General features: G+C 39.0%; 1 long non-coding RNA gene across 1 annotated transcript in view; it reads right to left on the bottom strand.

Annotated features, from left to right (window-relative positions):
* Positions 1-7512: 7512 nt before the first annotated feature.
* Positions 7513-26637, bottom strand: part of LOC127016928 (uncharacterized) — an 85426-nt gene continuing 66301 nt past the window's right edge. The window contains exon 3 of the long non-coding RNA XR_007766530.1: positions 7513-7712. This is a non-coding gene — a long non-coding RNA (uncharacterized LOC127016928). The remainder of the gene's footprint in view (positions 7713-26637) is intronic.

The raw sequence follows: 26637 nt of genomic DNA, 5'->3' as shown, positions 1-26637 counted from the left end.
TTAATCAATTGAAATTGCCCAACAGTTAGCAAAAAAGAACACAGATAATTTGGACCATAATATAGTTTTATGAAAGTCACGTGGGTTGTTTCTGGGGGAAGCGTAGGGAAGGAGAACTGACACAAAACTAGCAATTTTTTCCGCTGCACTAATTGTAATGTTTAACTTGCTCACTGGGATTTTACAAATCCAAATGATAATGCTGGAGAAAATATTGGGCAAAGAATCAGGACTTCCTTTAATGACAGGAGTTTCAAAATGATAAGAGAAAGCTTGGAAAAAAGCTGCAGGTTAAAAAAATCAGTTGAATGTGACCCAGAAGTGTCAATGAGAAATCTGAGATACTGAGAAAGAAACAACTAGTGTTACAAGGAATAAATGTGGTTAAAGCTTTTAGCCTTTAGTGATTATTAGCTTCTGGAACTATGATGTTGTACTGTTCTCAGGGAAAAATAAAAATCTTATCTGTAAGAGTCTAGATTAAAAAAAGTTATTGCAAACCAAGTGGTTCAGGTGCCCTTTGGAAATGTTAAAGATTGAAGTTACAGACATGGAGAACTGCTACACAGCAGTAATAAGCTGATGTCTTTATCTCGGATCAAATAATGAAAAACTATTCAAGGAGTTATGCTGCTAGAACAGGAGGTTGTGACAATATAATCCATTTAGCTTCACAGGACCCCAGCTTTGTTTTGATTTAAGCTCAAGGACTGGAGTAAGCCTGTTTCAAAAATAGAAACACTAGCATCAAGGCTTGATTAGAGAAAGTCTCTTATGTCTTCCTCTGTGCCTGTGAGAGGCTGTCAGGTATGCCTCATCTTTGCTCAGGCAGAGGGAAAACGAGTCCCTTCTTGCTGGGGAGCTGAGCTCTTGTCCTGTGACTCCTGCTCATGCCAGGAGGCAATTGTGTATTTAAAGGAAGAGCCTGGCTCCTTCTGTGGATATTACTGTAGAGGAGAAGCAGGCTTCCCCAAGAGGCAGCTTGTGACACAAGACCCAGGATATACCTCTTTGGCTATGTATCGTGGATATAGTCCTTTCCTACACATTTAGCAGGAAGCACAGTGGTGCTCATGCTGTAGTGGAGATCTTAACATGACCAAGTAAATAGGTGCGGTTAATTCAAGCACAGCTCAGGAGCAATCACCATTATAATAATTTATATTCACAGTGCGGCTGTATTACAAGGCAGATTAACTTAACTACACCGGTTGTTAAAAGGTTCTCATGCAAGAAATAAACATATTTGTACATGCTTACATGAACATCAAAACCACAAAGTCCAGCAGAAAGTATCAGAAATTGCCTGTACTGTCATAATGATGTTCCCTGGTATAAATATATGTGATTATGTCATTAAAACCTGTGTCATAAAGCGGTTGTTTCGTAGGACTTCTGCCACACTACATGCCTCATTTTCTGAGTATCCAGCTGGACACCATAGGGTTGGATTTACAGGTGTCTTTGAGTGCTCACAGATGTGGCTGAAATCAATGAAAGCTAAACCTAGAGGGCTAAAATACTTGTTGTAGTTTAACCCCAGCCGGCAACTAAGCACCACGCAGCCGCTCGCTCACTCCCCCCAACCCAGTGGGATGGGGGAGAGAACTGAAAAAAGAAATAAAACTCGTGGGTTGAGATAAAGACAGTTTAGTAGGACAGAAAGGAAAAAAAAATAATAATAATTATAATAAAATGACAATAATAATACTAAAAGAATTAGAATATACAAAACAAGTGATGCACAGTGCAATCACTCACCAACCGATGCCCAGTTAGTTCCCAAGCAGCAATCCACCCCTCCCAGCCAGCTCCCCCCAGTTTATATACTGGGCATGATGTCACATGGTATGGAATATGCCTTTGGCCAGTTTGGGTCAGCTGTCCTGGCTGTGTCCCCTCCCAGCTTCTTGTGCCCCTCCAGCCTTCTTGCTGACTGAGCATGAGAAGCTGAAAAATCCTTGACTTAGTATAAACACTACTTAGCAACAACTAAAAACATCAGTGTGTTATCAACATTATTCTCTTACTAAATGCAAAACACAGCACTATACCAGCTACTAGGAAGAAAACTAACTCTGTCCCAGCCAAAACCAGGACAATACTCAATATTCTTTCTTCAAGATTCTCTTCCCTACATCAGCCTTCTTTTGCAGGCAGTTATATCACCCCTCACTAGCTCCATGTGTAAACTACACTTCTTTAGTTATCCTTAGCTATGTCCGTGTCCTTAATTCTTTGTCTCTATGCAATCACTCCCTATCTGCTTCTTCATTTTCCATTAATTTCTTTCCCACTTCAATTAACTCCCATTTCACTTAATTTCTTTATCATTCCACTTTCATCAGACCCCTTGTCCCCATCTTTCCATTCTGCAGTGCAGCTTTTGTTCTCTTTGCTTTTGCATCAGGTATTCCTCCTCCTCCTCTTTCACCAGATGCGGGCACAGATGTCACAGAAGATCAGAAAAAGACAAACAGCTTCTTTGCTCCGTGCTTTAATGTCCATGCTTATCCTGGTCCAGAACAGCTATTACAGATCAAGTTCGCATTATTTCTGTAGCCTGCGCCTGACTATGTTCAATCATGATGGAATATTTGGACATATTAGCCAATAAAACTGAAGTCTCTCTTGAGCTTGTGCAAACTTCAATTACTTTAAGACTTGTACCTTGGCTAAATTTCTGTGGTATTTCAGGCACTGAAAAAAACACGTTCTGACACAAAAGGCACTGCTACCAAATTTAAAATCACAGTTCAAGAGCTTAGAGGAACTATTGATATTTTGCAAGTTTACCAGAACTGTTTCTTAATTTAATTTTATTCTTAGGAATGTTTTCTTTCCCAAGATTGACTCTAATAACTAGCATTTAACATTTAGCCAAACTTTAATCTTATCTTCTCATTACAAACAGCTGAAAGCTTGATTAACTTTCAGAAGAGCCAGTGAACCAGCTCTGCCCATGAAGATTTCCAGCTAAAGAATTCTAGTTTTTAAGCAGATATTGTTTAGGCTACAGTACATCAGATTAAAAGCTATATTGGGCTACCACCATTTTGCTACCTTAAAATTACATATAAATAACCAGAATGTTTCTTCAAAATAAATGCCTATATAAAACATCTTCTGTTTTTCATAATGCCTCTGTCACAGCACTGCAATTACAGTCAAGTTAATTCAGCTCAAAGATTCCAGACTATTAGGACTGAGGAAAGTACATAGTGCAATTTATTCTCTAACGATATTGTGGAAAGGCAAACGTATCACTTGCTGCTAGTGTTGAAATACGTGGCCTTAAATGAATAAGGAAACACAAGTTAATTAAACACTGGAGTGTCAAGGTTTTAATGACCCCCTCTACTGGGGAGCAATGAATAACTGAAACCTTTAAATAGCTGATTAGAACAACACTCATATACCAGTGATATTGTTTTAATTTAGTAGTTGAAGAAATGCTATGTTGGAAACATAAGAATTCAGAGCAATGGCTCTTTTACTTTGCTAGCCAGCAAATAATACATTGCACATACAGATTTTATAATTGATTGTGTATAAATTCACATTTGCAGAAACTTCCACAGATCCAGTCAGGTTACGGCATCAGCTGCCTCCTCCCAGTCCTGAGCCAAGGGAAATCAGCAGTGGGTTAGCCAGCATGGAGCACTCCAGCTGCAAACAGCAAAATGCAGACTCCCCATCCAGTCTGTAAGGAAGGCTGGCAGCTCTTCTCCTCAGCCAGCTAAAATGGCTGCACATCCAAGAATCCCTGGCTGGAATAGTTAGCTCATCCTGATTACCTGCAAGACAGCTTCTTCTTGCAGCCTGACCCACATGCTGCATCTCCATCTTCCATTCTGTCAGCCCTCTTACCTCTTTACTGAGGATGGGATAAAGAGCAAGCATTCTTCTCCTTCCAGCATCCAATTCACTGGTACAGTTCCCTCATTGTCTAGATGAACAAACGAGACTCTTCATGTCAAACGTACACTCTTGAGGGTGAGTTGATAGCGCTAGGGATAGCACTGTTTTCAGCCTGAAGCACTTCATGTATTTGTTTATGGAAAACAGCATACGCAACTAACAATGCAGTCACCCTGGAAATATTCCAATTCAGTTTAAATTAGACACATCAGTTCTGCTAGGAGGGCCAGCATCCATAGAGGAAGTAAGAACAACTGTCCCCTTCCTTTGCAGCTCAGGTGGGGCATGGGACACACAGTCCCCTTTGGTGAAATGGGGAGATAAGCCCACATCTCCTAACTGCCAGCTTTCTCTAAGTAAGATGAAAATCAGTAGTTATTTGGCGGTATGTCTGCAATCCTTCTTTTTGGTCTTTTTCCACTTCTAAAAAATGTTTACTTGCTTTTGTAATCAGCAACAGAAACCAAAATCTTTTGTTCCCCTGGTGACAGTCCAAATCACTATGCTAGAGACTCATTTTTATTTTCTTAAGAAAACCTCGGCACCACACTTTGCAACTCTAGAGCTGTAGATCCACCTCAGAACTGTGATACCGTTAAATATCAACCTACATACCTCAAAAGGCGGGACTCATCCTCAACCTAGAGGATGTGAGGAGAACAGCATTAACAGGAATGATCAAAGGCAACCAAATTCTAAAACTCTGCCAGTATGGTTGTTAGGGCATTTCTCTGAGAGAAGCCTGGACACCTCAGGTAAGAAGAAAGACTTGCCTCAAGCTCCCTCAAGCCTTAAAACCTAATTGCTAGGACAGTTGAAAGGGAAAAGGATTGACAGAGCACTTCCTCTTTTAGCATTCCTATAAATCTATTCCTCCCTTTCCATTCCTATGTGCCTGTAAACAAAACATTTCAATAGGACACTTGTGTTAAGTAAAATAACACTATTTTACTTTTCATTTCGTCTTTTGAATCAACCTGAGGCCTCAGTGTTTTGAATTGGCAGTTATACCAACCTACTAGCCAGCTGCAGAGCCACTAGTATCTGATTGGGATAAACATGAGCAGCTGTAACTCTTCTGACAAGTTTTAAATAGCAGCAACAAGGGCCAGGCTCAGATTTAAAGGACTGCAATAAAACTTTGTCCTAAGCCTCTCAACCAATCTAAGAAAGTTAAACCTGGTGTTTAATGAGCTAATTTTCATCATTTGCAACCATTAATCTATTGCCTTCAAAATATCTTTTTAAAGGAAGAGAAGAAAGTCCCACCACAGTAGATAACTAGGGGAGCACTGCCTAGTTCTACAGTGTAACCAATGTTATTTTACAGTCTTTGCCTCTGCCAAGGCCAGCCGATTGCTTTTAATCTTGGGCAACGTCTACTTCACGGTTGAGGGCTGTCAGGTCTTGCCTGTCAACAAAGCCTAAATGACGCTGCCACTGATCTTGAGATGAGCTGCCTTCATGCTGCTGGCTGCCTAGTCCCTTCTTGAGTGCCTCTCCCTTCTGCACTACCTGCTCCCAGGAGATGATCCTCCTCACTTCAGCTAATAGGTGGCTCTCACTGCTTTAGCTCTGAGCCGTGCACAGAAAATGGAAGACTAATGCAGTCTCCCAGCACAGAGATCTGAAGAGATGTCTCTTTGCAAGTCCCCTGTGGTCTGGAAATGTCTCTTACCCTTCTCGTTCCCTACTGCAGGATGAAATGTTTGCATTTCAATAGCTCCTAACCTTTTGCTTAAGTTTAAGTTGACCATTCAGCCCAGGCACAATAAGGCATTAATTAGTTACCCTAGACTTTCAACATTATTAGAATTACAATTTTTTCCCCACTTGAAATGCTTTCTTTCCTCTTTAAACAGGATGGCCTCCCAAACCCAATAAAACAACAAAAGTGGAATTCAGGCCTATGCATCGATCCTTTTCATTTATATCACCTTTCCTCCCTGTAATTTTTGAAAGAAGAGGTTTGGAGGTGGGGGGAAGGGGAAGAGTCTGCTTTTGCTGTAGGCTATAGCCACTGGCTTTATCCATGGGAGGTCTTTCCCATGAAAGTTAGAGGTTGAAGCTGTCTGTAGCCTCAGATATATCAGTGCATAAAACATTCCCAGACAATATTTTTTAAATTTTATTAGTAAGAATGAGGGATCAAAACTTACCCCTACAACGTAATTTTAGCTTCTTTAATGATCACATACCAAAGAACTGGAGACTGATGTCACAAACCTACACTACTACCAGTTAAGTCAAAGAAATATCTTTAAGGAGAACATTAAATATAAGCCATTCACAGTAGTGACACAAAGCCCAACACAGAAAGAGTCTGCATCTTCAGCACATTGTTGATATTTCTGTAAGGGTGTTTTTCCAGTGCCAGGATAGGTTCTAATGGAAAAATTCCTTCCTAAACCTTTCAGCTTCTAGTAGTCACTGTAGCAAAGAGGTACTACAAATGCCATTCTGTGTCAATCCATGCAAAGTAGAAATAGTTCCACCCTCATGTGTACAGACTCAATTTTTATGCTCAGGACAGAACACAGCTTCCTTTTTATCTCTGAGTCAACAAGGTGTTGCCCACAAGACAGAACCGCAAATATTTTAGTTTCAACATTGAATTCGATATCTGAGCAGCCAGATCCACTCTTATTCTGTATAAGGTACTACTTGTATCTTGTGATCTTAGGGGTTATGTCAAAGCTCAGATTCCCACTCATCCATTTATTTTGTAAAAGTAAAGCATGGCAATTTCTAGATGCAAGTGGAGAGAGCATGTTGGGCTGCTTTTGGCAAAATCTTGTAAAGAACTAGCAAAACCAGTCCCTGTCTAAATAATCTATTAAATTAGTTCTTCTTTTGTTATCATTTAATATCTACAATCCGAAGATAACATTTCAGTTTAGGTTACTCTGATGTTTAAAATTAAGACCATAGCAAACAAGACCATACTCTCAAATGCCTTCTGTACTAGTAAACAAGAAAACCCCATGAAGCGTAGGGACAGAAGATACAGAAAATTATTTTTTCCTTCCATCTGCGTAGTTATTTCCCATACTTTACTCCTGCTAGTCATCTTAAGAAGGCAGAAATCCAGTAAAAAGACAAGCAGTCTTGTCATACCTGCATATAGCATGTATGCAGTACTGTTTTCTCTACTTTTTGATTGGTCAAGCTCCAAACCATGCAGGTAAGATTTTTAAATGCTGCTCTAATTCCGATGAATTCCAGTTCAGAAATCAACTTCACTATACTACAGTGTCTAATCTCCTGCTGTTGCTGCATAGACATCAGCACCATGTCAGATTCCCTATCAGCATTTGTACAAGCAGCTCAGTGGGTATAAGAATTATCCATATTTGAAGCTAGGTGTCAGTCATCTGTTTTTCAGTATATAGCCAGTCTTGCTCGTCAGTGAATAATCATATTCCCAAACACACTGAAAATGTCTGCTGAATAAATACTGGGAGAAAGACAAGTTGTGTATTTGACAGTGATTTAATCATGGCAGGCTCCTTTTTTTTCTTTCAAAGCCACAAAACAAAGGAGTTTTACTATACTGTTAGTATTTCATTGTCATACAAGAAGCCATATGTAGGCCTTTCATTCTGCACCTTTATTCTGCGTTGTGTTTCAGAGAAAAATGACAGGATCATGTAATTCATAGGATACTCAAACTGTCTTACAGCAGCTTGCTTGGAGATCTGACATCAATAATCATGTTTATTGCTGAATAGTATTTTGGAGCAACAGATTACAAGGCACTCCATAAAGATGAGTCAGGGATTTTGTGTCATCTGTAAAACAGAATTAATAATGATCACATGGACAGAAAGCTGACAGGCAAGGCTTTTTGTCTTAGCTTAATATGAATGAACAGTCAAAATATCCTACATTTTAGAACAAAAAACTCTTTGAGATCCAAGTAGTAGACTTCAGCCAAAACCTATGTCTTGCACTATGAATAATAACATTCAATAAAATGCAGGAGCGTATAATAATGCATTAGTGACGGGGTGTACATCTCCAGTGATTTAACTATTCATTATATTCAGTCAACACGTTTGAGAGTCACTGGAAGACACCAGCTGATTGACAGAGGTGCTTTGGGGAATGAAGCCTGAGCATGTTTTAGTAATTATGTAGTGAAGTTTTCTCTGCTGCAGTTTGTTCTGAGAATGCATTTGCATTCTTTCTACAGAATTTATTATTGTCAGATACCATACTGCCCAGGTACAAAGCTGAATAAACGGCCAACTTCAAAACAGTGCGTTCTCTTCAAATTCTCTGGAATGTTTCTTTCTAATCTACCCTTTTTAAAAAAGAAATTAAAAAACAGACAACTCTGAAAATTGGCCATTTCGGATGACGGTTCAGCATTTTTAGCCCCTGATATTCCTGTTTTCTAATTTGTAAAAGAGAATCTGTTTGGGTGCATCATACCAACCAATTTGTGCAATGCAGTGTGTATAAACCGCAGCAGAGTATATACATGTGTTTGGGTTTCATTCCTCTCATACTGAACAACATCTCAGCATCTTCCTGGTTGTCTGCTCTCAGTGTGTCATAACTCTTCCACCTCATGCCCCATGGGATCTTACAACTCCTCTGTTGTTCCTGGGCATTCCACTATCTGGCATGGTTTTGTCCTTGTGAGGTAATTACACATTTGGAAATGGATAACCGAGGTACCAACGACTGACTGGCTCTTCCAAGCTCACACAGTAAGTAGTGGAAGGTGTGTACCCATTCTAAAGGCCACCTTGTCTACCAAACCACCTTTAATTTACACAGTTGCATCCTTTATTTCCAGCTCATCCTATCTTATCTCTTCCTGCTCCATTCTGCCTTCTAAGCCTTGGAAGGGCTTCTCACTTAACCACATGGGAAATGCCTTTTCCCTCTTTCAAATCCCTTCAGTGCTTATCTTGTTGCCCAAAGCATCTCCACAACTGTGAGCTTGTATTAGGCCAATAACGAGCCTTAATTTTTCCCAGAATCAGGAAAGACTTTCTGCAAGAACAACACTGAAAATAAAGTAAGTAACCACAGAGAGACGCTATGTTGAGAAGTGTCTTTGGTAGCAACAACAAAATGGGAGCTTTTGATCAGCTGCAGTGCTTTTATTCACAGATCAGTTTGGTTTCATGTCAGCAATAATGGCAGTGATGTTATTTTCTGTTTTCCAATAACACCTTTATGGCATTATGTTATTTTTCATTTTCAGATGATACTTGCAATGGTAAGACATAAATCAAGCCAAAGTGGGGAGAGGACTTGATTGAAAGACAATTTCCCTTGCAGTGAGTGAGTGACCTTTCTTAAAAGTTCAGAAGCTGTGCTGGAAAACCATTCATTTCTTTTATCAAATGACAAATAAGTACCTTCAACTATGACTTGTTGCCAGCATCTCTGTTCTCTTTCAATTTCAGTATAATGCATAACTAACTATATTAATTGATTAGAACTGTTCTCTGAAGTGGTCCAAAATCAAACCCCATACTTTGATGATGTCAGCATCTGGATATGAAAAAATTCATTTTGAGATACTTCATTCCTTATCTGAGTCTTGTCAGCTTTCCTCTGCACCCCGGTTTATTGGTCACTAGCAGTAAAAGAGACTGAAACAATCAGGAGTTTCCACAGTAAGTGAAACTGCTCTTCCACATGTCAATATAGTAGATGCATGTAAAGTCTACAGTTTCCCCTTCTCCACCAAATTCTTGAAACCCATATGGATATACCCCTTGCAGGATTTTGATCTTTAAGGAAGGAAGGCAAAACAGGAAATACCAAGGTATCTGAGCTAAGCAAGGGCTTCTAAGCACAACATGCAAAATTCCATTGTTCCCTTCCCCTTCCTTTACCCTTTCTACTCATTTTATCATGCACAAGTACATTGGTCCTCTCTTTAATAAAACATAAGTCACTAGTGCTATACCTCAAGGATGGATATCATGGATAATATCGTTCAACACCTTCATTAATGACCTAGATGATTTTACCGACTGCACCCTCAGGAAGTCAGTAGATGACACAAAACTGGGAGGGGTGTTTGATACACCAAACGGTTGTGCTACCATTTAGGGAGACCTTGACAGGCTGGAGAAATTGGCAGAGGAATGAAGTTCAAAAAAAGGAAATGTGAAGGAATTCCTGCACCTGTGGAGGAATAATCCATGCTCTGGTACAGGCTGGGTGCCAACAAGCTGGAAAGAAGATTTTCAGAGAAGGACCTGAGGTTCCTGGTAGACAAGAAGTTGAACATGAGCCAGCCATGTGCCCCTGTGACAAGGAAGGCCAACAGCGTCCCCAGCTGCTTCAGGACGAGCACTGCCAACAGGTCAAGGGAAGTGATTCTTCCCCTCTACTCAGCCCTGGTGAGACACACCTGGGGAGCTGGGTCCAGTTCTGGGATCCCCAGTACAAGAGAAACTTACTGCAGTGAGTTCAGTGAAGGGTGATGAGGATGATGAAAGGTTTGGAGCATCTGTCATATGAAGAGAATCTGGGTCAGCTGGGGTTGTTCAGCCTGGAGAACAAGCTCAGGGTGGGGATCTTATCCATATGTATAAAACTCTGATGGGGAGTAAAGAAGATGGAGCCAGACTCTTCTCAGTGGTACAGTGACAGGAGGAGAGGCAATGGGCACAGACTGAAATAAAGGAGATTCCTTTTAAACATAAGGAAAAATCTTCTTATTGTGAAAGTGGCTAAACACTAGAACAACTTGTCCCTGACAAGATGTCAGGACATGGCCTGAGCGCCATACAGGCTTTGTACCATTTTAAGTATTTCAGGATTTTTAAAGAAATGTCAGGCCTCCCCTTAGAATACCTAATTAATTGATGTCAATCTTTCATCCTGCTGTGTCTAATGCACCCAGCTAAATTAGAATATTTTCTACTGGCTTGACTGTATTTTAGCTTATACCCATTGGTGCAATGAATTTTTTTTTTTTAGTTTGCAAGCTTTAAACAGATTATGTCTTTTCTGACAATATCATCCCATGACCCACAAAATTTTGTTTTTCTTGCAATGAATAAAAGTTCATTTTCCACTTTAAAAAATCTGTAAAAATAAACCCAAATGGTTGAACAGAGAAAACTTAGAGCAATGACCACTGCATTCTTAAAAATAAAAAAAAAATCCAACTATTTTCAGATTACTTATCTGAAATTACTCTAGGCATGGCGATACCGGAGGTTTTCAAGATGTGATTGGATGGGGTGCTAGATAATCCCATCTAGGCTCACTTTCCCATGAAAGTTTGGACCAGATGATCTTTTGAGGTCCCTTCCAACCTGGGCTGTTCAATTCTATGATACCACTTCCCCCTTTGCCTTTCAAAAGCAGAAGCTGCTCCAGCAAATATTCTTTCCATTTCAACCCCCAAAACAATATTTTTGAAGTGAAAATGAGAAACTGAGAAGAACTTGAAATACAATGTTCACTGCTGCCAAAAGATTGTAACAAAGGCAGATTTCCAGCTGAAACCCGTTTTAATTAGCATAGTTGATGCCATGTTTTTGAAAAGTCAAAAATTCTTGAATGATGAATGCATTGAGTGTAAATACACACAGAGCGTCAAACTTGGTCCCTAATCTTCTTAAGTCTCTATGCAATAAAAGGTATTATTTATGGGCTATTCACTTGGTTATGTAAGGATTTGCAAGGTTACTATCACAGAGTACAGTGTAGCTCACAGCATACACTCTAGAGCTCCTTAACTCTTAAACTACATTGTGTATAAAATAATACATTTTCCCAGTCAAGAAGTCAAGAAAACATTCCTGAAAGTTTCATAAAACATAGCTTGATAAACATTGTGGCAAACTTTATTTGGAAAAGTAATTATTCAGACTAAGTTTTGGGGGATTTACTTATCACCAGCAATGACAAACTTATGAATCCTAGCGCTAGCCTGTTCCTAGGCACGGATTATATTTATATGTGGTGACACAATATTCAAGCTTAGGTATCTAAAGTTAGAATTCCTAATCCATGCACTAAGAAATAAAAGAAGAGTATGCTGATTTTAGACTGTACTTGTTCTAAGCAATGAGCAGAACAGATGAGCGTAAAAATACAGGTGGGGAGGTGGGGAAAAGAGGAATAGAAATAATGAAAAATGAAATTAGCGCTATTTCTGGGAAATCAGCATCATAGAATTGACAAATGCTGGTTAGGTAAAAAGCAGCTACCCTGGAGGACTTTCTGCATGGAACTCAGGAAAACACTGAGTTGAACCATTATGTTGCATTGAAGTTAAGTGACATCAGCTAGGTAAAAATAAAATAAAAACAGCCCCAAACCACAATTTGATTGTGACTCTTAAGTAGATGAAGAGCTCACTGGATTATTCAAGACCCAGACATAATGGAAATAGGTGCAACAGCATAGTTCTATGAAATAAAACAGCAGCAATATCAAGGCCGTTATCTTAGCTGAGTTTAGACAGCTAAAAATTGGAGCAGAAATAGAAATGTGACAGAATGGAGCTCCTGTGGCTGTTTGATAAACAGTTACAAGAAATGTAACTGTCCTGGTAGACCAGACCTATGTTAGTGAACAGTATGAAGAAACATTCCTAGGCATGAAACACAATTGTCTACAACATTATAATGACGTTATAGCCTGGCACAGCTTTGACTCAAGATAACTAGCCCTTTCCTAAATAATTCCTGGGCACAGTCTAAGAATTAATATGGACAAAGGAACATTCCGAGTAGGAAATCTGCAAATAACTTTCCTATTTTGGAGGCTAGGAGAGATCAACAGTATGGACAAAGTTATTTTGTGCCAGTTAGCCCCAATGCTAGAGATGTTAATTTACTAGTATATAGACACAGCCAGTCCGATTTGCAAAAGTAGAGTCTGCAGACCCAGTCCCAGGAGTAGTTTTGCTCATCATTTTAGTGGGACTTGGACCCAAAAATTGTTGAGCTGCAGTGGTTCAGAAAAATTTTCAAAAGAACAATTTGCTTCAGTTATGTATGAGGGATGTAAGTTATTTTATGCTAAGACTAATATATAATGCACCTTTACTATGTGCTCGGAAAAAAGACTCTATGATTAATTCAGTGAATTAGGTATTTCAAAATAGAGGTATTAATAGCAAAAATGTGGTGATTAAACCATGTTTAACATGGGAGAGAAAAAGCTTGGCCTCAAAAGTGCTCCCCAAGCAACAGAACACTTTGCCTCATAAAGAGGTGTGACGAGCACAGAAGTGGAGGCTACCCTGCACAGCAACTGTCAGCCAAATGTTTTGTCTGAGAAGCTACTGGTTAACCCATTTTGAGCAGAGCGGTGGAACAGGCATAAAGTGCAAAAGGAATGACGTGTGGCCAGTTGCTAACTCAAGTAAGCATTTCACAGTTAAAGTTATAGCTCATGTTCTTTGAAACAAGGTGCATATTTGCACCATGCTGAACACAATGATAGCATTCAAGTAATTGATGAGAATCCATGCCATTTTATAAACTGAAATACACCTCTTCTTTTACACAGAGGTCATTTCATCTATCACTGACTGTAGGCACCTCAGGAAAGTCCATGGGAACTGCTACATAACACAGTACTACATAAGCAGTTCTAGCTAAGCAGCAGACAGAAGTAATCTCCTTCTTAAGTTGAAATTAAAGGGAAAGCCTTATGAAAGGAAAATGAAGTTTCCCCAGTTGCAGTTTGACAGTAGGTCTAGTCTAAACAATTCTTGGTCAGAGTAAAACAGGAACCTGTCTTCCTGACATCACATATTTCACTTATTAAATATAGTACATTGCTCTGATAAATAGTACTTTAGCTTTTATAACGCGTGTATTTCTGTCAAAATCTAATGAGGGCTTTTCACCTACATAAAAATGCATTAACTAGATATTCTGTACTCTTGACAAATTCTGACTCTGCTGGTTCTGCATTTACTTATCCTGCATTAGACAGGTAACTGTAAATACATTATTACTGCAATCCAATCGTAGCAAAATATTATGCAGCATTTGGGAAAATATTTCATTTCCTTGTTTGCAGCAATTGATTTGATAAAGTACCTCATATGTAGCCCTTATACTTTATTGTAAGGTTATTAGCACAACTGGTTACTAGCATATAGGATCTGAATATCTTCAACTGGAGAAAACATGCTACAGGAAGGAAGGCACTTCGCCTTCCTCCAAAGTAACCTAATTTGATGTGGCACAAGGTTTCATGTGAGATATATAATTCCATTCCTGTGGGATATATAATTTTCCCAAAAATTTCCTGTGGGGGCTGTGCCTTTGAATAGCTCTTCGTGGACCCGCTAGAGCTGACTCTCTGTCATGCAGAGGCTCATGGAGTGTAACTCAGATCTGCCAGACTTCAGGCATTCATCAAATTTTCTCTTGTTTCTCCTCTCTGAACATGTATCAAAACAGCAGTATTGTTCACATCTGGAAAAGACGGTAATAGATTTTACCAGAAAACTACTGGCCAAATTGGATATGCAAGCGAAGGAGTGAAATGAAGGGATCTGGGATCCAGATCCCTGTGGCCCAGGAGCTCTGATAAGCAGCCCCTCCTTGAAGGCTGAGAAGGCCAAGCCCAAAGACATTGCTAAAGCAAGGAGATCTACTGTCCCCTGAGAAAACTGTTAATGCCTCAGGGCAGCAAACACAACCAGGAATCATCTTGTCCTGTGTATTAGTGGGTCTCAAAAAAATCCAGTGCTGGATGCTTGGGTACTACCACATTATAATATCAGGGATTTGATTGAATTTTCAATGGCAGTAGCATTGAGCACTTCTGAAAATTATCATCCTCTAATGTCATATAACTGTCTGAAATACTTACATTTGCACTCAGATCAGCAAAGCAACCTCATCCAAATTGCCCTGAAAACATGAGGATCGCTACATGGTAAGTATGCTAGATTGGATGAGAATTTATCCATTTTCTTAATTCATTAGCTTCATGAATCCACCCTTTCTGCTTTCCTTCTTCTTTAATACAAAATTATATTCCACATATGTTCATCTCCCCAAGCAATTCCTCCTACCTGCCAGATTGCCTCTCTTAGCCTGTGGTCTACTATATTACTTAAGGCAAGTTTTGCAATTTTGAAGGTAGTTAATTTACAACAGACAGCCATCTCTGTTCATTCTAGGATTTGATACAGTGCTAGTACACATAGCTACTATGTGCTACAAGGACCGCTATATCGCAAATAGCATGCTTAGCCATTCCTGGGAGTCCTGAAATGGTTGCTCTGAACTTCGTAGACATGCTTCTGTTCCTCAGCTTCCTCCCTATCTCTCTTTTTCAAACTCAAGAATCACAAAATATTCTGCAGGAATAAAAGGCCCCGAAGGTGCATATCCCACAAATTCCATGTAAAATATAATTTTATCCAACCTTGTAACAATAACTATAGAAGAGTCATTTCACTTTTCCTAGCAGGAATGCAGGTAGAAGTTATTAGCCCTCAATCCTGGAGCGACATACTGTATCAAAGGGCAAATCTAACTTCCCCCATAAACAAACTTTCTCCTCTCAGAAACACTTTGATTCACAATTCTGTTGAGCAAAATAAACATGAATACTCAAATACAAGCCTTACGATTCACAAGAGGGAAGGTAAGAGAAAGCATCCCATACAGCAAAAAATAAAGATAATGCAATAATGACAGTTGGTGTTTTGTTGGTCCACTATCACTACAATCCATCATCAGTATCTGAATACTTTTGCCAGACTGATCGTGAATTTCTATTCTGTATCTTTTAATGCAGCCTACCTCATTATAATCCCCTTGACAGCACAGAAGTAAGAGATGGTCTTATTAGCTGCCAGAAATAAAAGATATTTTAGCAGAAGAAAGCCTCTTTAAACAATATATCTTCAGGGAAATTCATCGAGGATGAGAGCAGTAACAGAGAAATTCTTCAGGAGTTAAGACATGAAATATAGAGTACTGTGTAAAGCACAGCTTTGCTAAAATCCTTGTGGAAGACTGAAACACCACACTATGTGGCAGACTTCTGATAAGTTGTCAGGGCTATCCGGCAGTGTTCTCACGTAACAATCCTAAATGGGATATGTCAGTTCAATCACAAGTTCAGGCTAAATTTCTGAAGCTCCTTGAATTTATGGGAAGATCAAAAATTCAAAATTAATCTGAATATTACCATTTGGATGATGAAATTTTGAGCCTCCTCATTGCCACAAACTTATTAAAAGCTTATTAAAAGTATCTCTAGTATGTATGCACCTACAAGGGATCACCTAGAACTTGCATTCTGGAGTTTAATCATTACTGCAATAGATACTATTATTTTCCCTCAGTAGAATCAAATATGTTCAAGAGTGATCTGGTTTAGTCTAGATTAACACTTTTCAACACATTAAGTCTACCTGGAGCTGGATCATGTTTCTTGAGGGGTCATGCTGTTTGCATGGTGTCCTGAAACACCTTTAAACTGCAAATTGCAATGTGAACAAACTATCGTACCCAGCTAATGAAAACTGTAGTTTTATGAGTCAGGCATGATACAAATTAATTACAGTTTAAAATAAATGTTGGATCTTTGTTTTGGGGTTTCTCACTTCTGTATCTTTGCAGATGCAACATTTAGCAGGTATTCTTGCTAAAGCACAGCTTCCTCTTTTTATAAATGAAATCCAAGAATCACATGATTCCATGATCTGAAATGTAAATAAATTGTAGGGTACTTAAACTATAGTACATTTTACAAGACTGAGAGATGAAGAAAATGGGCTGGTTTACATGATAGGTGGTATAAACAGGTGAAAAATTCTTTTCCCCAAAAGAATTACCTTGAGAATGCTGATCCTGTTCTGTTGCCATTTAGCCGGTGAGTAACTATGGTGTTCTTTGTTGACAGAAACCATCCATCAGTCCCCGAAAGAGAGACACTACATTTCGGCAAAGAAAATAGCCCACATTATTACCACCCTGCAACTGTCATACCACCTGGTAGAATGGAATGTCATGTCCCATTAGCAGTATGTTAATGACATCTGCCCTGAAACAGAATTTTCAGTTTTCAGAGCTGATGGATATGCTTGGGTTCTGGACCAGGTTAGGGTTACATGGGGATCTTGGTGAGTTACAGCCCCTACAAATATCTGTTCTTCATATTCCCTTCTGAGGGAGAAGCGGGTTGTTCAAGTAAGGCTCTAAAGCAATAGCCATATTATGTCCTGGGCTGAAACATGCACCCTAAAGCAATCAGTATTTCCTCAGTCATTCAAACAAGCAAACATTATTTTGGAACTTGTTGCTGATCAACGTCTGCATACCAGGAAGTGAGAATATTATGTCTAAATCACAAGTGATCTTTCCTACCTGTAATGCATTATAATACTCTACACCATTTCTATTCCTACTTTTGCTAAAGATCAGGAAAGACCAGTTAGAAAAATGGTAAAAAGGCAGTTCTAAGAAGTAGCTTACATTCTCTGTCTTCAGAAACGAGAGACGTTTATGGTTTGGAAGGCCTATTTTCTCACATTAGCTAGCATGATACAAGGCTACAAATGTCCCTTTTGTACCTTTAAGGGTCTGAAAAAGAGACTCATTTTCGAGAGAGCCAAATTTAACAATGCACAACAAATATACTTAGCAAAAAACTCACTAAATAGAGCTTAACAGGCATATGCATTTCTGCAAATCAGTTTGGCATCTGGAGTCTGATTTTTCTGTTTTGCCATCCCTACATCTTCTTGAAGCAATTTTAGGAGAAATAACCAGAGAAGCAGCATTGGCAACATATTGGAAAAATGCTGGTTACAGATGGTATAAAGAACACTATCTTGTTGAAAATCCATAAAGACTCAAAGCAACAGAAAAAAAGAATGGGATACAAAAATAGTTCATAAATTCTAAAAGCATTCCAGCTTAGTAGCTTTATTTCCAGAGTTAACCAAATACACTTGAAATTTCAAGGTAGAGATTGCTAACAGGTCATGTTCTTAGCAGTACAGACCCAAGGTTAAGTATTTTTTGCTCCAAGCTATATTGCAATCAGTAGTTTCAACAGGGTGGTATTATATCCCCTACTTTTAATAATGTTCTCAGCTTGACACCGTCAAATTCCTATGTGTTTCTTTTGACAAAAGTAAAGTTTATGTTCCTCAAAAGTCATGGCATATGACATTTGCATGAGCTTTTTTTTTTTAATAAAAGAGGCAAGGTTTACTGGAACACAAAATCTAACCTACAAGTGTCCAGAACGACCATTTCCCAGCAAAAGAGAGGTCTCCTCATAAACAGACTCATTAACAACATTCATTTTCTGTGTATGCTATGGTTTCCATAGAGGTGTTTAGATGCTGATACAAACGTGAAATGAATGAAGACTGTGGGAATCTGTGCGTAGGTGTGCAATAGCCAGGCTGCTAAAAGTTGAGCGTGACTGATGTGCAGATAGCAGGCTATGTGTGGAGAATGATAAACATGGTGGGAGAAAAGATTAGTGCACACGTGAAAGGGAACTTGCTATATATTGCCTGTATTTGCAGCACACCCCCTCTCTCAAGGTTATCTCCCCTCTCCTCTCCCCGTATTTGATTACACTTGACAGTGATGAGTACTGCAGCCAGATGAGACACATTTATTCCACTGAACAATCCCAGAGGACTTTTAGAAAGACAGAATAATCCCCCAGCCAAGGTACAACTTAGGTCTTCAGGATACAAGCTGGGCATTTTTATTTTTTGTTTAGAAAGGTAGGTTTAGAGCAGCTGAGGTTATTTCTAGACGGAGGTCAAATTCAGCAAATAGCTTTAGCCAGATCTTCAATTTTTAAGGGATGACTTTATGTTTGTTCAAAAGTCCTGCTGCACCAATGTAAACCATTTGCAGGGCTAATCCTTCCTAAGACTTCTGCTCTTAATGAGCCACTCCAGTCACCAAGAGCATATGACTTTTACCAAGACTGTCCAAGGGATGTACACAGGCACTACAGGGCAAACACAAGTCCCTGGCTGGTGAGGCCCCTGTCCTGTCAGCTCCGGGGAAGCCCCTGTGGCTCCTCGCCCCTGGGAGCCCACAGCCCTGGCTGTCCCCTGTCCCCCTGTAACCTCTGTAGGGTTTGAGTTAGTAAAGGAACATCAATGCCTCCTTTCTTTCTCTCTCCCTGTTAAAGACTGGAGGTTGTGAAGTTTTGCACAACTGCCATTGGACTGTCAGGGAAGGACTTCGAAGGCCATTGTCAAGTAAATGAAAAAAGGGAGTTTTTCATTTTTTTCCCATGGAAGCATAAATTACTTTGCAAATCAAAATATGTGCATATGTATATACATTTATATGTGTGTGTGTATACACTTAAAAAGTTAGTAAAAATTCCAAATGCTCAAGAATTTATCACGCTCCATAGCGGTTTGTTTGAGAGAAAACTACTCTCTTTGTTTAAGAGTAATGCTTTATTTTGCATTGAGTAGTTTTCTAGCTTCTAAACTTTAGTTATTTTGTATCTAGATTTGAGGTGATGAGAGTATTTATGACAATGGGATTTAAAACATGACACTGAAAGAAGGTGGCACTAATAGGCCCTTAACTTTCCAAAGCTTCTATTATCTTTCAAGTATTGTGACTGCTTTCACATGTATTACCCAGGATCACTTGGAGATGCACTCTTTCTTCATAAACACTTAGATAATACTTGAAGTTACCCAACGGTATTTCTGTGGCAATCCCTGTTACTCATTCAAGTTGAGCTGGAAGGTACTGGAGGAGTTAATCCTTATTCTGTTTGGTGCAACAAAAATTGCATGCTGTCCTCATAAAGTTTCCGACAAATTAAGTTACACAATCAATGACCAACTGAACAATGGTATCAGTCTTGCCCTAGACTTTTGCTGTTACCTTTTGGATCACCAACTTTTAGAAATAACTGCTTCACTGCATTCATTCCCTCACCCTTTCAAGACCTGCTCCCCTCACATTGAATGAGTTTTAAAATATCCAGTTCAAATCCCATAAAAGGGCAAGAATAAAGATTCCAGTCACGTTACTGCTGAAATTCAAAGTTGAGCCTTGACTGTACTTTCTTTTCCTACTGCTGCTGAGGTTATTGTTAGCAATTATTTTACTGAGAGAAGAGGGAAGTGGAGAAAAAAAATGAGAAAGAATGAGTGGTTAGATAGCACTGTTCTGCAAGATATACTTAGAATCAATCATATTACTGTTTTCTCAGCCAGGCTAGTGATCATAAATTCTGTATCTTTCCCCAAGCTCAGTGGCTGTGCCAGCCATTCATTCTGAAATGCTTCATGTTTCCTGTACAGGAATTCACAATAGGATTATGGATTCAGGAGAAAGCTCTGCTCAAAGAGGGGCAGGGAGTGAAAGGAGACTTGTTTGGTACAGCACTGCATAGCGTGCAAAAGGAAAAGCAAGCCAAGAAGATGGAGAAATGGAAAAGGAGGTAGGAAAAAAGAGAGTTTATTTGTAGTTCATGATGGAAATTTTGTTCAATGAGGAGTTTCTCTGCCTTGCCTTACTTTCATTGGGAAACTGGAACTGGAATTTCATTGGGCCAATTTAGAATTGACCACTAACACCTGGAAAAACATTTTTACACCTGGAAAAGCCAAAGAAAAAAGGGGTATACACACAGCTGGGCAATATTTTGTCTCTCTAACCTCCCATCTGTAAGTATGGCAGTGGCTAAAGCAAAATCTGCAAATGAAGTCGTTTCCTCTCCTCTCATGTCAGCTCACTGGAAAAAAAATGCCATTTCTCGTAAGAAATGCAATGTTCTTCCTCCCTTCTCCATACATGTCTTGGAGGTGCTGGCATATAATGACTGCCCATTTGCATTTGGTTTGAAGTCACCAGTCTCCTCCTAAGATATAATGGAGCCTGAGGGGAAGAATTTGCTAGTCAAAAATTCTTATCATGGAAAAACTATTTACAGAGCTATGCAGTGGCCTTGCTGGGCAGAAAAAAAAAAACAGAATAAAGAGCAGCCAAATATTTTCCATGCCACCAGTGGTTAAAGCAAATGGGAACACAAGCAGGGATGAGGTTACAAGGTCCTATGGCTACAGGAGCCATTCTACTACTGAAGCCACCAGGAGTCGTGAACTAGAAACCTCTGCTCTACGTCTGTATCTTGCAGCTGTTAGAAGCAATGAGTGCTGGATTTCAGCAGCTTCTGATGAGTTTTGAATTCAGTGTCAGTCCAGAGGCATTAATCGTTGCCTTTTAAGAGGCAAGGTCTGTTTTTTCTGGTGAAAGGAAGGTGCTGCTGTTAGGAGTTTGCCCCTAGGATGCTGGGAAGATCTGCCTCCTTGAACACCCAGGTCTTGCACATTGTTCAATGTTCAAAACTCAGCGGGAGCAAAAAACCCAAATGTCCCAACAGCTGATGAGGAGCAACTGTAAGGGGAAGCTCCTGAGCATGCCCACACTGTCTGGGATGCATATAGGAATTCAACAGCAGCAGTGCAATAACTTAATGTAACAAGTTATCCTTCCCTTTCCCCTGACACCTTTTTTTTTTTCAAGTCAAGGCATGGAGGTGTAGCTAACCATTGGCCATCGCCCCACCTCAGGCTGGCAAGCTAATGATGCAGAGCATGGGTGATAACACAGTTCACCTCTGTCTTCACATTAGAGATGAAAGGTCCAGTCTTTTGGACAAGCCGAATCAGGATAAGCCAAAACCTGACTACACAGAGTAATTTCCAATACATAAATACATCAGAGATCTCTCTCTATCCAAAAGCATCCTTGGGCAAAAGACAATTTAAAGTAGAATCTTTCAAAATGCAGGGCTAAATTTAAAGAATGGTTTCTTCTCTGCAGTGCAATACTGCAGATATAATTGACTACTGGACCATGATGTACATATTTGTGTTGGGCTTTACACAGGCAGAATTCTAAAAACATTTAAATACTTTAAATGGTGACATCACTAAAACTCCAAAAGTGTGTATGGTTTTATATATTAAAAATATAGATACATGTGGATGATTCTATAACTATAATTACATGCCTTTATAATTGCAATGATTTGTGTACACTCAAAAATATGATGCTTAAAAATTTTTATCCCAAAATATAAAAGGCAAAACAAAATACTTAGTTTTTCACATTTGTGTGATCCCTTTGGGGCAGTTCCTACACTCCTTTCTCAGGGCTGGAGCTCTAGAAGTAGCATACAACCACCAGAGTGAAGGAGAGTAGCAGGTACTGCACTTTGATTGCAATCAGAGCCTTGTCCCCTCTGAAGGGAATTCAGTGGGTGTTTCAGTTGAAAGATTTTGGCTCTACCCAGTTTTCTACTTATATTCACAAACAATACTGACTCAATCACTTTCAATCTTGGGTGTACATGACTAACTAGTAATTTCCTGCATTTGTGACATATCATGACCCTCCTTGATGCTGTTAAAGATTGCGACTAGACAGAAAAGCACTGGCAAGTTGGTAGCGAATGACCCTTGGTAAGTCCTTCTGCAATTGCTTGACTTTGCTTTGCAAGTTTATGCTCTCATAGCAACATGGACAGCGTATCATTCTATGCTGGCTTCATTAAAAGAAAACGATCCTGTCTTTCAGTTAAAAAAAAAGAAAAGCTGTAACTGTTGAAGCAGCATGCACCTAATAAGCTACTTCTAAATCTGGCTCCATCATTTCAGTCTGTGGACTAGCAGAACAGAGCTTGCAGAGTCCTTCTCAAGTAAGTATTGCTTTCTCTTAACAGCATGTTTGTTTTTTCATTTAAAATGTATAACAGGTAGTAAAGAAGTCTCCAGCATTGAATTAGTGGTGCTGCAATATGACAACTGAATGCCTGCTTTAAACATGAATTAACATGCTCTGTTGTTTCATTTGGCAGACATTACTGTCTTAAAAAGGAAATATTTAATACATTAAGGTACAAGACAGCAAATTATATGGATGAAGCTTCCCAAAGCTGCAGTGCTAGAAAGCTCATAGAATGATTTATAATTGACTGTCATGATAGGGTTTTTTAAAATGAGTTATGTATCTTTTATTTGCCTAATACATGTCATGTAACATGTCTATTTGATCTCATCAGAACTGGAATATGTATTCTGAATATGCTACTGGCCATTAAGTATGAAATTAACAAAATCATTTCTATCTTCAAAAAAGGAAAAAGTCAGATAGTTGCATTAATATTATTAATAAAGCTAATATGTGCACATTAAACCTACCTCAGGTTTGTATTAAATGCTGAAGGAAAATATTTGTAATGGATGACTTTGTATAATTATACAAAGTATTAGTCAATTATTGTTAAACCCAACAGAGTATAGATGAAACAATTGTATGAGAAACAACATAAATGCATGCCATTTGCCAAAACAAACAGCACATACTCTAGCATGCTTTCTGCAAGAGTATTTAAACAGCTCTGATGAACATGTCTCTTTAATATAATGAGATGGGGTGGGACTATGGGAGTTGAAGAAAAAAAACCCAATATTTTGCTTTATGTTTAAATCGCAACTGTTGTAGCAGAAAGGAGTTAGGAACAGGCAACCCACAGGGCTACCTTTACATTTGGTGCGCAAACACACACATATCCACATGCAAACAAACATTTTTTTTCCTCATTTAGTCCTAGCTGCTTAGCACCAATTCCCATGACATGCAACTGTGATTGCAAACATGCAGGTTTGCAGCACTCAGCAAAACTGTGTTGTAGCTGCATCTGAGACATTACAGCTCTGGCACTAATATCCTGGAAACTTTTAACACAAACATGTCCTATATCTCCAAACAATATTATTTATCATAATTCTTTATGCTCCAAAAAATCAAATTATTTAGTTAACTTCCACAGAAAACTACATATTTTCCTCCTGCTCAAGTTATCCATCCCCCAACACCCCATGACAACAGAAGTCAAGAAATTACCATTTATTTCTCCTAGTTATTTTCAAATTATTCATGACAACAAGTTTAAAAGCATACTGCCAAGCCAACTCATTTATATGCAGGCAAGCTTTTTTAAGCAAACTTTTCCAGGACATATTGAAGCATGGAACTGGAACAACCATTTCCTTATTTACTGTGTAATAGAAATAGAAAGTCTTTGGCAGATTATGCATATGGAGAGATAAAGAATGAAAGCAGAGATAACAAAATTACTGTGTTACAGTTATGGTGAACAATAATATATACTTCCTTTTGCAAGCAACATTAAGCTTCCCAGGGCCAGCTCTGAACAGCCTAATAAATTAGAAGCCAATAAAGAAGACGTTTAGCCTGACATCCCACAGCCCTTCCCAAAACCTCAGGAAAACACAAGATAGTTATAACAGGGCCAGTAAGTAGTAACACGGTACCATCTCCACAAGACTACAGGAGACATCAGTGACTAGTAACACCACTAACAAGCTTTGATCACTTCCACAGCTATTACTATTCAGCAACAAGAGGAAGAAATCATTGGTAACTATTTCTGAGACAGACTAGGAGGGTGAGGAGGAGGAAGAGGGTGCATTTGTGAGGCCTCCAAGGGGAAATGGTGACTTCATGATCAAGGAGACGGCATTGCCTAGATGAAAAGGCTCATTCCTTCCTTATCCTTTGTGATTTCCTAATCCTCCAAAAGAATGATCCTAATGAAATCCCACAAACCTAGTACAGGTCAATTGTTCTCATGAAAGTCAAAGCCCCCAGGGATTTGACCCACTACAAAGAACTGTGAATTTTTGTATTATGCTCTTGAACAACTCAGTCTAACACAGAATTTACTAATTTGAATAAGCTCACTGAACAGGGCGGGGGGGGGGGGGAAGAGAAAATCATAGCAACATTTTATTCCTTTGTGGTTTATGCATTTAACAAGACTTTCCTCCCAGTCTTAAACTTTCCTCTATGTTTAACATTTAATTAGTAGAATTACATATTCCTGCAGATGTAAAAAAGATGACAAGAAAAATGCTGCTGTACTGAAAAATCTCTTCAATACTGCTGGAGGCATCACTGGGATGGACTTTGGGTAGCCTTAATTCACCAGTAAGGTGGTATCACATCAAAAAGGGATGTTATATGGCTTCAGAGACAGCAAGGCCTTGCAGACTGTGGCATCCAGCATCAAACTAGGAATGGATTTAAGTAAAAGAAATTAAATTGGTATAGAAAATGCCATGAATTTTAAAATAAAGCAGAATTCAGTGGGCGGGAAATATTTTCATTCCACCTGAAGAAAAAGGAAGTGTATTTTTATTCCAAGTCTGAGTTTGCATGAGAAAGTAATTCCATTCTTCCACTCACTCTTCCTCTCTACTGTCTTAAATTTTCTTATGCCTTTTCCTCCTCTTTTGCCTAATAATAATAACAATAATAATAAAGGATATAGAGGCTGGGAAATAGGAAGAGAGAAAAGGGAGAGTAAAATGAGGAAAACGGTGTACCTAATTTGGAAAGCCACATGACACTGCCATCCTACCTCAAAGAAGGACAGGTTTAAGAATAGACTCAAAGGATTTGACACTTTCCTAAAAACACACATGTTCAAGGAGCAGTGGAAGAAACTAAGACTCCTCATCTATATATTCTCAGAAGGATCAATTATTTTGCTGTCTTTTCACCAAGCGACTACAAAGTGAACTGGAGACACAGAATCAAATCCTAGTGTAATGCAGATGACCTACAGCTCTACCCATCCTACAGCACGGCTACAAAGAAGGTACAGCGCGTGAAGAAGAGCACATGGAGCAGCTGGCTAAAGCAGAAGCTGAGCAAGAAAAAGATGATGTTGGCAGAGGACAGAAAGCATTTTGAGGACTCATTCACAGTCAAGGTACGCAGCCGCGGTTGATCATTAAACACTAATCTGATAAAGAAACTGTTATTCACAGATGCTATTATCTTCTGTTAGCTAGAAAACTCTATCTGTCTTGGATGAGGACAACAATCTCTCAGGCAGGTGATATCTCAGGCTTTTAGTGGTAAGAAGTTCCAACACGTAGAAAATACTATAGTGTATATGCTCTGAAGATCGTCCTAACTAGACCACAAATCTGTTCCCCTATATTGTAAATTAGCCTCCATATCATTTTGTATTCCTCTCTTCAAAGCAGTCCATTGTCTGAACTGTGGATAAATAAAAGAACACTTAAAACCCTTGGAAAAAACATCACAGTCTGCAGCTTCACTCCTCAGGCTGTTCTCAGCAAGAGCAAAATTTCTCTTCATGGGAGAATGAAAGGGAAAAAGTCCCTTGGGAATTAACAGTAACCAAATGTCATTCTCTAATGCCACAAATGCCTGGTACATTTCTTTGAGCAGCTTCAAAAATATACACAGCAACGTGTGTCCACAGTGCAATTTTCTACTGCTAGGGAGCAGACAACACAACACACAACAGCCAACAGCTTACAACTGATATTAATTTGGCTGCTTGCACAGTAATGGAAGGCGCTCTGACAGTATGATACTGAATGCAGTAAGGACCTGTGTCGAATGGAAAGACTCTTTTCTTCTGTTGTACTGCCATAAAAATAATTTTAAAACTGTTATATTAAAACATTTTGTGCTTACATTTTTCTCTTCCTTAATTTTTAATTCATTTTTAAAGCTATAAATATAGCTTGCATGTTAAATGGGTGGCTGGCTCTAGTTTTACTGCAGCTGTAGCATTTGTCAGAGAACAGTGACTCTGTTTTCAGGGTGGTGCAGGATTTATGCTAAAAAACATCTCTCCTCTAATGCTCAACACTTCTTACAGGCT

The sequence above is a fragment of the Gymnogyps californianus genome, chromosome 5 (genome assembly GCF_018139145.2).
Source record: "Gymnogyps californianus isolate 813 chromosome 5, ASM1813914v2, whole genome shotgun sequence".
Lineage (NCBI taxonomy): Eukaryota > Metazoa > Chordata > Aves > Accipitriformes > Cathartidae > Gymnogyps > Gymnogyps californianus.
The sequence above is the reverse complement of the archived record's forward strand: the minus strand, read 5'-3'. Positions and strand labels throughout refer to the sequence as shown.